General features: G+C 36.6%; 1 protein-coding gene across 1 annotated transcript in view; it reads right to left on the bottom strand.

Annotated features, from left to right (window-relative positions):
- LOC141325202 (estrogen receptor beta-2-like) overlaps positions 1-9,644 on the bottom strand; it is a 29,444-nt gene extending 19,800 nt beyond the window's left edge. The window contains exon 1 of the mRNA XM_073833743.1: positions 9,453-9,644. The gene's annotated coding sequence lies outside the window, so the exon portion shown is untranslated. The remainder of the gene's footprint in view (positions 1-9,452) is intronic.
- Between the last annotated feature and the right edge of the window lie 3,099 nt (positions 9,645-12,743).

Raw genomic sequence — 12,743 nt, 5'->3', positions numbered from 1 at the left:
TTTGTAATTGTGAGAATTTTCAGCAAAAAGCTCACTTGGTATATTACTGAACTAGGGATGGCGAAAACTAAAAAATTTCTTGACCGATCACCGAGCCTCATTAGCCGGTTGAAACCGGTTAACCGATTAGTTTAAAATATGGTACGCTATTTGAAATAACAGCCATTTCGAGCCGCGCCTGCAATTTCGCAACTCTGTCGCATCTCTCTGCCGGTCTGCCTCCCGCACACACACACACACACTGCCACTCACGTCACTTTTTAAAAATCCCCTAGGATATTATTTGTTGAAATTAAACAAACGAGTAAATTACTATTTAAAAAATTGGTTGTTAGTAGGACTGGACCAGAATATTCAAATCGAATATTCGTTCGGTGGGTTGGCATTCGATTTTAAATTTTGAGATTCAATATTCGTTTTTTTTTCCATACACCTTGCATCCCCCGCAAAACGGTTCTCATTTGCGCTTAAATATGAATGAAGAAGATCAGACTGCCGCGCCACTAACACAGAAACAGCAAAAAAAAAAAAAAGAGAGAGAAATTGAGTAATATTTGAGAGACACTATAAAGTACAGTCGGGCCCACTTAAATGGTTTAAGCAAAACTAGGGCTGTGACTGTCGTAATGACAACTGCGCCTCTGCTTTAAATGCACGCATAAAGCTGACTGCAAAGCCCCAGCAAAAATAATTACCATGAATGTGTCGGGGAAAAAGTAGGGAGATATTTGAATTATTTATTAAAAAACTGGTATTTGACACAAAGATGAAGTTGATCCTGATGCCATTTGCTCATTGACGCGGCTTTAATACCTACATGCATATGCATTAGGCCTATAGCTATTGGATTTGGAAGAGTTTTGTTTTCGATTTGAATTATTTAAATTATTTTTTTTACAGTTTCGGATGATATATTAGTCTTACCTTTATGAGCAAAAATTAAGTTTCACATAGCGCTGGCTGGCGCTTCCATGTTCTGCAAAGCGTGCTTATATCTATGGGTTTTAATTGAAATCGTGATGACTTGGTCGTTACTTTAAAAAACAAAAACTTAAATTTAACAAATAAAAAGTGTTCCAAATATATGTCTAAATTAACTTTATAACCTAAATAAACGAAAATAAATGTAATCACTTTGCTATTAAAAACAGCAGCTGTGCAGTGGGGAAGAGAAAGAGAAAACAGACCGGTTCCAGTCGGACTTGGGCCAGTAATTCTGATGAGCTGTCGGAGAAGGTCCGGGCGAGGTTTTAGTAATGTTTGCAACGAATGTTTCTTAAATAGCCGATTTAACATATTATTTAGGCTAGATTCATATTTAAATGTATTATTTATTTGATTTATTTTAGCGTTTTGTAGGCTGATTGTTCACTGACGGAAGTGCTCAAATAAACACGCACGTTTGTTAATAATGTTTGGGCCTCATTTATTTTGGGTTTCAACATAATATACATAGGCTGTGTATTTTATATAGGCTTATATACACAAACGTTATATATAATGTATATATATATTTATTTATAAATAATTTAGATACGAATAATTTATTTATATATAAACACCGCGCCATTTTTTTCGTTCTTCTTTTATTTAAATAGTCTACCCTTCACAGTGCCAGTAATTACTGTGCTAATTTCTGATTTGGGAGTGATTTGTTTGTTAAAATTTTTTAGGCTAACGTTACCTTATTAAAAGTATTGCACTTAACAGACATGTGTGTTTTGTATCACTAGCGCGGTGTCCGTTCACGAAGCGTAAGCTCTGCCTGCGTGAGGCGCGTCGCATCCAGCAATGTTCTATTACAATTTATTAATTCTGAACGTGTGGTGTGTCCATATTGCACCAAAATGCAACACTGCACTCCCTCGGGTCCACAGCAAAAATCGTTTGGATGAACTGTTCTCGACATAATAAAAATGCAAACAGAAAGACATACAGAGATTCCTGCCTTTATTAGAGAGAAGAATGTGTTCAGCCCCTCCCACCGAAGCTTCGAAGCTCAAAAAATGGTATTCGGACCAGCCCTAGTTGTTAGACCGTTGTGTTCTTTTGTGTTGACATGCAGATGTTTGGATAGGCCTATTGGCCCATGTGCGCCGTTTGCGCAAAGTTTGTATATTTTAAACACTTCCGAGGATAGTGGGGGTCACGAGTCACTGGCACGGTTATTTTGGGGGTCGTGAGCTGAAAAGTTTGGGAATCCCTGGCCTAATAGACTGCAACATGATAAAACCAATGGATAAAACAGGCACCTTCAGAATGCGTAAAAGACGCACCGGCACTTTTTTTTTTTAACCGACTACCGACAACTTTGACCGGTTAATGTTGATACGGTCAACCACCGGTCAAACGGTCATCGGTTAACATCCCTATACTGAACTATATCATGTTATAAATAAACTATACATTTGAAATTTTTTACCTCAGTGTGTTTCTTTAGAGTGCTGTTACATTCATTTGTTTTAAAGTATGTCACAAATAGACCAGAAATACACTATCCATTATCAATTTCTGTTTACGTTGAATGTATTAAAATAGGAATCTTTCTTGCCTTTCGATGCTTCGCTAGTTGTTTTTGTCACTTCAGTTTTAATCAGGCGGTTTGTTCGGTCGGGCAAGTAAAAAAAAAAAACATTTTAAAAGTATTTCGAAGGCTGGCGGTCAGCTAGCTCGACCTATATTTCTTATTATTATTGATAACATTATATACAGAAAAAGGTCGTTTGACCTGTATTCTGCTACTGCGATTCTGTCTGAAGACGCAGTAACTTCCACAGAGGGAGAAAAAAATCTAGTTGTTAGCAACTGGCCTTAGCCAAGCCCTATATTCAGTTTTTTCAAGCTAAGTATCGCTAAACTTGCACTTCCCCATAGCTAAAAAGTTAAATCCATTTTACTTCTGCGGTACAATCCGAGAGAGACTCGCGCCAATAACAGAAAGCTGATTGGCTATTGCATGCTGGTCTCATTTGTAGTTTAAATACAGCAAATTATATTTGGAATTGTGAAATAAAGAACTACAACACCACGGAAACAACAAAAAGAGAATTTAAATGAGCATTAGAGGTAGCGTTACATGGACATCGGAAAAATAAGACCTGTGTAAAATTATTTAAGACCTAGAACAGCGAATTTAAGACTTTTTAAGGCCTAAAATTTTGATTTTTAAATTTTAGACTTTTTAAGACTTTTTAAGACCCCGCGGAAACCCTGAAAATACAGATGACCACAAACTCTGTAAAAATACAGCAAAATGTACTATGTTACTAAGAAGTCATTTTACTAGTATTTTGAATTACACGTTTCATTGTGTAGTGTTTTAGGGTTGAAGGAAATGTCCATAGATTTAACAGAAAATGTAGTGGAGATTTTCTGCAAGGACATTAGCCATTTATCTTTTTGTTCCCCTTTTACAAGTTAAAAAGCAGTAAATTATGGCTTCTTCTCCTTGTACACACTGCTACAAGCACACACAAAGAAAACCACCCAAAACCTCCCACTCCCAGTGATGAAAATTAAACCTTCCCTACTTTAAAACCAAAGAGAGCTGTGTGTTCATGTGTGTCTTTCAGTGCTTTGCTGTGTCCTAATACCCAGTGTTCCCTGTTTTCTAGGCTAAAGGGCATCTGTGGGTCTTGGGTCAGAGATCTGGCCCGCTGCCTCAGTAAACACAAAGAGTAAAGGTGAGACGTTGCTTTTCCAGAATTATTACTGAGACAACTCATTAAAACATTATGTTCAGTCTGAATGAACAACACACATCCATAAAGAATATACCCGGAAACATTACGCTGAACATTCTCTGTAAACACAGACATGTGAAAGTACACAATGTAAATAGAACACATGCATAAACCAGCACCAATAAACACACCAGTAGCATGTGACAAACTACTGAAACGAGGAGGCAAAGTCCACTGTCTGGGTTTAGAGTTTTCAGATTGCCTTCATATAATTTGAGTGCCGACAACAAATAAATTATGATAACAACCTTCATCAATAAATAAGTCAAAATAATAAGTAATAAAGGGTACCTTTTTATTAGATGTAATATAAGTCTCAGGTGTCCCCAGAATGTGTTTGTGAATTTTCAGCTCAAAACACCCCAAATATAGTTTATTATATACTTTGAAAATGTCTATTTTGAATGGAAGCAGTTTCTGTGCATGACTCTTTAAATGCAAATGAGCTGCTGCTTCCCACCCACTTGTACAGATCAGGGCTGTGCTTTCACAGCTCATTCCTCTGATACTCCACCAAAAAACATCTGTTTGGTTTTGATTATCATGCTGAAATTATGCGTTTTAAAGCATTTTTGTTTAAACTTCTGATACATGTTTTTGAGTGCACACATCTGAAATATGCGCACAGAAAGCAGCTGTCACATGGCATGCGAGTACTAAACTAAGTTCACTTTCATGTCTTATTGCGCTTAAACTGTGAAATACACAAGTTTATGTTAAAAACACAAAAACATTTTTTTAAATGCTCTAGCATGAAGATAAACGTAGCGGACTGTGTGTGGTTTACTCAGGGCAAGGTCTCTGGCAATATGGCAGTGTCTGTGAACAGTTGTGGGCGGGGCCTGTAAAACGTGACATCACATTTTACGGATTCTGCAAACGGCTTGACACTGCTTATGATTTATGGGGATTTAAAAACAAAAAAAGCTGATGGATTTTATCATTATAGGTAGGGTTGTGTATCGAGAATTTCCATTAACCGGGTATTCGATAAGACACGCGCATTTCGATTCCGCTTAACGATTCCCGCATTCGCATTTTAATATGATTTTCAAACGATTTAAGTGGAGGAAAGAAAAGAACTTGCGCACTGTTTGCGTGCAGCGCACACATCTGAAACGCGAGCACGGAGGACAGCGGTTCTAATGCGGGCTCCCGACTTGTGTCCGTTCTCGAAACAGTTCCGTGCATTTCCACTGCAGAAAAGGTTGTTCCGGCCTGGAACTGACTTCTCTTTCACATTTATTGACCCGTATGAACGAAATACGTCAGCATATCCTCATAAACACAGCGTTTTTTTTTTTTGTCTTGAGTGAACGTAAACAGATAAGAAAGAAAACGCATGTGTAACAGTATTCTTAGGTCTGTGTTCGGTGTTAAAGAGCCAGCCGTCTAATAAACGTGCCACTTGTCATAAATGTTAATCAAAGAACAAAAGAAAATCATTAACTGACTGAATATCTTTTATAAATTTAATGAGGACTAATCAATATTTTATTTATGAAAAGCAAACTATGCAGTGTTTTTAAACTTTTGATTTCAATTTCTGTACCTGACATTTGTTCAGTTTTATTTATGTATGCTATTGCTAATTGATTTGCTCCTATTTTATTACTTGTCTTTAACAATTTAATGTTTGAAATTTATATTAGACTAGTTGTTTGTTTTCTGTGGTATTATTTGGTAAAACCAAAGGCAAAAGACAGAATAAATATGTTTGACTAAAAACTTTTTAATGGATTTTTTTTTTATCATATTGGAATCGGAATTAGGAATCGAAAAAATCGGAATCGATAAGCAGAATCGGAACCGGAATCAGAATCGATAAAATTCAAACGATACCCAACCCTAATTATAGGGTGGTTGTGTACACACACTGCCAACACACATTCATGTTCAAACAACATGTAAAAGTGAATTTTGCATAATAGGTGCCCTTTAAGAAATCTCTAATTTTGAAATATTTGTGATTGCAAAGCTGAATTTTCAACAGCTATTAGTCAAGTCTTCAGTATCACATGATCCTTCAGAAAACATCAGCTCAATTAATATTTATTATTATTATTATTATTATTATAGTCAAAAACAGAAATACTGCTTAATATTTTTGAGGAGACAATGTACATTTATTTTAGGATTCTTTGATAAATAATAAGTTCAAAAGAACAGAATCTATTTAAAAAAATCATTGAAACATTATTCATGCCTTCACTTTTGACTAATTTAATGCATCCTTGTTGAATAAAAGAAAATCTCACTGACCTCAAACTTTTGAACATTAGGGTATATTATATTATACTTTTAATACTCTTCTTCATAATTTTTAACAAATGGTCACAGTACAGCAGACAGAAAAAGACAGAGAAAACAGTGAGTGTGTGGTTGCGGTACACAACACTGGGTTCCCACATTTTCTAACCAATGATTTTCTAAGACTTTTCCAGATGTTCATGCTACTGAAGGATAATTGTTAAAAAGCAATTTAATATGGAATTCACTCATAAAAAAAAAAACAAATTGGGCTGATGAAACATGTAAGCAACTAGATATTGTATTCACTATAAAACTGCTCATTGCTGTTCCATGGCTTTTGAAAACATTTCCAGGCCATTTTTAAAACCACCTGAATCCTAAAACTAAACTTTAACATTCAACACGAGTGCTACCGCTCTACCTGTCTGGAGCAGGTGCACTATTGTTCAAGCCACTACTCCAAACTGCTGTCTGTGCTTTATTACAATTTTGCCATTCAATTTATTCAACACTTTAAGACCTCCCTAAGAATAAAATGAGTTCAAAGAAGGCAATAGAGCCGACTGCTTCTCTATTTGCCTTTATCTGCAAAAGTCTCTACTGAAAAGTGCTACTTTATAAAAAAAAAAATGTGGTTTAGCTACTATTTGGCTCCATAATTTACAATATTTGTTTTGCTGCTTGATTGTTGATTGTTGTCTTACACAGACTTCTGACAAACACATTGGAATATGATACACACACACACACATGTGCAACAGATGGTCTAAGTGCAAGAGCAGAAAAAATCCATTAAAATAAACAGGCTGCTCCTTACATTTCACTAAATAAAAATCACACATGCAACCAAACCAAAATCATCAATATAATACTTTCAATACCAATTTACTATATTTTTAAGTATGGTAATGGTAACTAGCACTTTTTGAATTAAAATTTCATTGGAAGAAGGAAAAAAAACATAAGCACTTTCTTTCTGCCACTCTTGTAAAGCTCCGACTGGCTACAATCCAGACACACATACCACTGAACAAAAGGCCAAGGACAGGACGAAGAAACCCCTACACATAACACACACAAACAGTCCCTGGGAGAACTTTTCTCCATCCTAATAAGGTCCTCCTGCCAAATTGAGATTTCTTTGAACTTACACAAGAATTAAGTTTCCATTTATTTCACGTCGGGCACACGAAGGCCCACATCACCCCGGTAACTGAGCCTTATATCTGCATTTGCAGCGAACCTACACACAAATACATATGCACACACTATTTGTGAACATAAGCACATTCTTTTATGCTTGAAACCACTCCAATCGCTGACACCATTCATGCTCTCTCAAATAAGACTTGCTTCTTTTTGAGGGAGTGAGGGTTGATAAGAAAAAATGGCCTTCTCAGATCTCAGACTGAGAGTTCTCTGGTACAAATAATAAGAGAGAGCGTGATTTCTAAGATTACTAAATCACACAGACTGATTACAGTCTATAAAGTTTAATCAAATCCTCCTATTACTTGTCCCACAAAACAGTCCACTTTGGTCTGTTTTTGTTATGACCATGGGTAAAACCTCCTGCTGCCAGCCTAAAAACCACCAATATCTGCTTCTAAATCCTAAAATGCCATCACACATCAGGTAGCTCTTTGCATAAAAAAGTGTTAAGAGATTTTACAGAAAACAGAGAGTAATTTATTCCTGCATATGTTGCATTAAAAATAGCCTAGTGTGGTAACTTTAATATTAAAAGAGCGCAGTCTGTACCCATCAGCACAAATACCACTGATTTTGAATTATAACAGGCCATTATGTTCAGTATGAGTCCTCAAGAGGACAAGGACCTCTGTCTAAACTGACAGGAGTGTCTTCCTTCAACAAATAAGTGAAAAAAACATTTCTGTACTTTCGTAAGGATTGTGGGTTTAATTTTGGGTACATGGACTTAGGAGATAATGTGTCCCAGCAATTTATAATATGTTCTCTATGTCACTGTTTAAAAGGGATTTTTAACAGATGAAGTTATGATGAAAATATGAAGCTGTATAACATGACAGACAGAGAGAAAATTAAAGGAGAATGTACAGGTGGTCCTCGCTGTAAAAAGTAAAAAAATAAAATAAAAAGTCAAGTAACCAAAGAATGTGTTTCATGTGGTTTCTACATAAGCTAGTTTTATACAAGTCAAAAAATATTACATAAGTCTGAATCTGTTGCACAGTTTCACAGAGATTACAAACTTTAAAAAATAAAATGAATTAAAATATTACTTTTGAAAGACATCCATACCTGTAAAAATATGACAAAGCATGACTTTATATGCTCGGCAATATTGAATGTTGCAGTAGTTGCTTATTTTAGTTGGTTGTGGTTTTGGATAAAGTATCCAAAACAGATATTTTGGAAGTTCTGCCCTTGGCCTCTGAGACAAACTCAAAACATGAATACAAAACCCAACAGATGGTCATGTTAACACCATACTTAATAAATATGTTATTTGAAACACTCTCTTTGTTATTTTAATGTAATAAATTACACCATTCAGGTGGCAGTCTGTTATCCAGTCTCATTCACTCTGCCTAAACACCCCATTTTACAATTTCCTTCTATTATTGAACTCATGTCTCTATGCCAAAACCCTTCATTTCTCTTATCACTAAAGTCATTATAATCTTATCATGATCAGCATTGAGTAATAGACTGTGTTTCTGCAGAGTAAATAAACACTGTCTGCAAATAATCACCTGAAATGCACTGTATAAATTAAATACAACAGTAATGGCACTGCAAAGTGGCACTGCCGAAGTGTTCTTGTAAAAGTTATCACATCGTTTTCGGCTTAACCTACAGTAGATAAGAAATGTTTTGATGCACTTTGAGAGGACCTCCCTATTTTATTTTTTATAATATAGAAAGCAGGATAATTCTTTTAAAATGTGACATTTTCTAGCACTCCCCTGTGGCTTATTTGGGGTCCCCAGGCAGGTTACATTGAAGTACACTTGGGTTGTCACCTAAACATCAAATCATAACTCATATCGACTGCTGCACGTGTTTCATAAAGTGTTTTTCTTACCTAGTGAGCAGCCTACAGAAGCAACATCTTTGGGCATCATATGCGCATTCGTTAAGGGTTTAAAGTTTAACAACATCAGTTTAGCTAAAACTTTTGCCTCACATTGAACACTAACAATTCACGCTGTGGTTTTCTTTACAAAAATTGCAATGGTAACCATAGCTTCCGACAAAATACCTGAGATACTATAGTTACTGTCACTTGCGTAAAATCATAATACATTAATCCTTAAAACAGTGTAAGAAGCTGTGAAAAATGCTCATTTTGTTCCGTTTCTGTTTTAAGACATTGGCAACTAGCACCAAGTTAGAACATTTTTAATGTAAGGAAACTATAGTTACCGTTTTAGTACGATTCCACGTTAGTTAGGTACAATTGGCACTTACCGACAGCAGGCAGCAGGTGATGTGAGCTGGAGAGCAGGGATCTGTTTGATCAGCTGTGAACGCGCTGCGCGGACGTAGCCTATCGATCTGATTTACTGAGCTCACAAAGAGAAAGAACAGCACTAAAGTCTACAACAGACGCAAGAGAGAAAAGGAGAGAGACAGACATGCAAACACTTGGTAGTGTCCTAATAGCGCACTTTGCCTGGTTGTACTTTGGCAAAAATCCGTCTTTGGATATAAAGATTAGAAAGGCGCGTCACCGGCAGCCGCGCCCTCCCGGAGCCGCCCCTAGAGTTACTGCAGGAGGCAGAGATTTACAAATTATGACAAACAACAGGGCGAAAGGAAATTACCATATCAAATCACAATTTACCATATTCATGATCAAAGTTCACGGTAACTTTCCACCAGAATTCATTGGTGTGATTTTTACCACATTGCTTGTAAGCTGGTTTGTGTAATATTTAATTTTTAGGAATATTGACTTTATAATGCAAATTTGTAAAAAAACGCAACTGATCTTTTGGCACGCCGGGTACAGTCCGCAATTAAAAATAAACCATCTCAACTTTTAAACAATAGATAATTATTAAATTATGATAGTACTTTGTTGATGGCACAGTCCGAGTCTTCAGCAACAAACTTTTGTTATAGAGTGTTTTCACGACGTGTCTTCAATTGGCCATATTTGTACGTAAACAATGCCACTGTACTGATCGAAACCCGCCAATTTTGCTGATTATTGTTGCTGCAAATGCTACCAATCGGTCAAACCGGGAAGAACAAATTTTCAGTAAACTGTATGATTTTGTATGACATACCAGATGTAGATGAGTTTGATTGTTGATGGGAAAAGATTTGGATAAATTTAGCATTCCATCACTTGCTCACCAATGGTTCCTCTGCAGTCAATGGGTGCCGTCAGAGTCCAAACAGCTGATAAAAACATCACAATAATCCACAAGTCATCCACACTATTCCATTCAGTTATGTCTATGTTAAATGACGGTTTTTGGGCCAACTATGAAATTCAGTTGTGGTCTTTTCTCAGTACAAGTCAGTTAATTATACTGTTAGATTTAGCATATCCACCTTCCTAAATGACCAAAGAGTGCCACCAAGATGGATTCAAACTTTCATTTGGATGCTCTCATCTTTCAGTCTCCATAGAGTGTTTTTGGCAGCGCGTCATCAATCGGCCATATTGGTTGCACTAAACGTGAACAATGCCACTGAACTGAACAAAACTCACATATTTTGCTGAAAATGGTCAATTTGGACTGTACTAATCAGTCAGACTGGAAAAAACACGTGGAGTACTATAGACTGCCTTTACCACAAATCAAAGAGAAGTGTGCAAAAAAACTGTCTGAGGAACAAAACACCTTTGTGGTTGGCCAAACTGAATCAGGATTTACAGAGCAAGAATCTTAACATTCGTCTTCGTTCTTATTTCCAGTCAGGTAGATGAAATATTAGGCTAGTATCTTAATACTGCTTGTGCATCTTTATCACTTGTTAACTTTAGTTTGTCAAAATATTGCACCTTTTCCTGCTTACCAAGTCTTATTTGATATAGCAGCTTCCACACATTTTTTTTCATGGTTAAAAAAGCATAAATTAGTAGAACAACGTATTCAGTAGTGCATTAACCACACAATCAATGCTGTTTTTTACATTCTATATATCTCCAATATGACCGCGCATCGGGGTAACTGACCAAACCGTGACGTAAGTGCAAACCCTCTATTGTTCATTCAAACTTTTTTCAACTAATTGTTTTGTAATGTTTTAAAAAAGAAACTTTTTTTTTTTTTTTTTTTACATACAAAAGAGTTGTGAAGTAATTTGCAAATCTTGGTATTTCTCCATTGTCCAAGTCAGCTCCAATTCAAGGCAATAGTGAAACACAAGCCCGGAACAGGAGACAAATGAAAGAACCGTGTGTTCCTTTTCAAGACCTCTCCACGGTCTTTCATTTGCTGGGGAACTGAGTGGAGAGACAGCGAGTGAGAGAAAGAGGGGCCAACGAGTTGAATTTTTCGTTCCGTCATACGCTGCTTATACCGCTTCTTGGCAGGCGAGGTTTAATTTTGCAGAATGCCATTCGTAATTATTTCTGAATTACAGTTATTTCTCCAACTGGTTTCTGTACGGCAGCAGTAATGGCAAATGCCAGGTGGAGTGGGCAGAGCTCAGTTTAAGGGGAGTCCATTATCTCCTGTAATATCCAGCCGGTAGAAAAACGAGCTGGCATTCACTTTCCTAAATAGGTCCATTGGTTGGTTCATTTAATGGCTCAGAGGAGATATTTCAATAGATAACTGGGTACCCCTGTATTACATCCCAGCTCTTCATTTAAACCAGTTTAGCTCTGGTCTAAGCGTCATTAAAGAGAAGTACAGAGGAAAAAGAGAAAAAAGGGCGAAAAGGAAATGGAAAAAAAGATGATAAAAGAGTTTCTGACTTTGACAAATGACTGCCAGCAACTGGGAGCCGTCAAACTTGGTCTGGGATTTGGTTCCATGTTCTAATGGAGTTTTTATGATGCCCTGTTGCCTAATTATGCACAAACTAAACGTTTTCCTATAAAGGTTTTGCCAAAGTCTGTTGCCCAGATTATTTTCAAGCTCAGATTTATGTGAACTTATGTGAACACACAAGTGAAAAACCTAACTAGAATCAGATACTTGATTGTCAGACAGTTACGGCTGGAGCTGCTCAATGATCTCAAATCAGACTTTCCAGGAGAGTAATTTAACACTGTTTGCGCAAATACTTTTTTTAATGTAACTCTAAGTCATTTTCAGTTCAAAGACTTGAATCCATCAAGTTGGCTATGAACTTGTTTTAAGGTTGCAGTGTCCGTGAACTGGCTGGTTAAAGACCTTCTCCTGTCTGAATAATAGATTGCACTCAACCCTTCTGTCTCTAAAAAAGAGCAACACAGTTTCTTTTGGAATAAAGCAGTCTTTTACCAAGGCCAGAAGTCAATCCTGCTTCTCTTTCCTGTTTCTTCACTAATGCACACACAGCGTGGCTGCTGCTTTTATCAACTGTATTATTTATTCATTTAGATTTGATTTTGCCTTAACACCAGATCTCATGAAGTACAAAAGTTTGAGCAAAAATGTACTGAATTTTGTTTATGGTTATAGTTTAAACGCTCAGAGTAGTAGTTTCTTCAGCCTTTAAGGTTGTGAGATCTTAGCAGATCAGATGGAGGTGAAGAAACTCCATCACAGAGAAACAGGGAGAGCACTTTGTACCATGTTGGAGTGGTACCAC

This window comes from Garra rufa, chromosome 2 (genome assembly GCF_049309525.1).
Source record: "Garra rufa chromosome 2, GarRuf1.0, whole genome shotgun sequence".
Lineage (NCBI taxonomy): Eukaryota > Metazoa > Chordata > Actinopteri > Cypriniformes > Cyprinidae > Garra > Garra rufa.
Note: the sequence above shows the minus strand (reverse complement) of the source record. Positions and strands in the feature narration are given on the sequence as shown.